We start from the raw sequence: 946 nt of genomic DNA, 5'->3' as shown, positions 1-946 counted from the left end.
TTCAAAGGCAGATGAAAAAAATTAAAAATTAAAAATCACAATTTTTTTTTATAAGCATTTAAATTCAAATATTGTCAAAATACGTAAAAATGACGAAAATTTGCAAATTATTTTAAGTTAGAAATTCATGAAAAATTTTATTTTTGAATCTAAGATTTGAAAATGTAATACAAGTGAAGATTCCTCATATGATAGTCTACCCTTTTCAAAAAAAAAATGTCTACAAGAAAGCAAAATTAAATTTTTATGAGCGTTTGAAATTCATATTTTTACAACATTTTATATTCACTCGATTTCTCATATAACGATTTTCTTATTTTGTTGTAATTAAAAAACCAATGACTGAAGATACTTGAAAATTTCACTGAATGTTTATGTTAGCCTTTTCTATACAAGATAAAATAATTTGACTCTTTTTGACCTGTTTACGGACATTGTCAGTTTTCAATTTTTTTTGTCTTTTTTTCTATAAATATCAATTAAGTTTTATCTGTTCGGCTAAAAAGTGTAAACATTTAATATAACGCTCCTGGTATATTGTTACAATAGCAGTTGAAAAATATTAAAAATACTTAGGCATAATTTTTTTTTACAAGCATTTAAAGATCAAATTATTCTCACTACCTTTTTTCTTTTAAAAATGCATTTATTCAAATTCTGATTAATAGAATTATTTAAGTAGGTATACCTAAAGACACTATATTCAAATTCCTGATATTTTTGGTACTAATATTAGAGTGTCCTGTGGCTATACAAACTTCTATTTTTCAAATGAGAATCTCCTTGTTTACTGCAAATTATTTACCGGATTATGTTCTTGTAATTGTAGATGTATTTAAATGTACGTCTACATTAATTTTTTTACTTTGTTAAAAGTAAAAAAAGAGGATTCCGATTTTAAAAACAAAGTTTGTATTGTAAAACATCATTCTTAAATGGTATCAAA

The sequence above is a fragment of the Acyrthosiphon pisum genome, chromosome A1 (assembly GCF_005508785.2).
Source record: "Acyrthosiphon pisum isolate AL4f chromosome A1, pea_aphid_22Mar2018_4r6ur, whole genome shotgun sequence".
NCBI classification, from domain to species: Eukaryota; Metazoa; Arthropoda; class Insecta; order Hemiptera; family Aphididae; genus Acyrthosiphon; species Acyrthosiphon pisum.
This window is presented reverse-complemented; position numbering follows the sequence as displayed.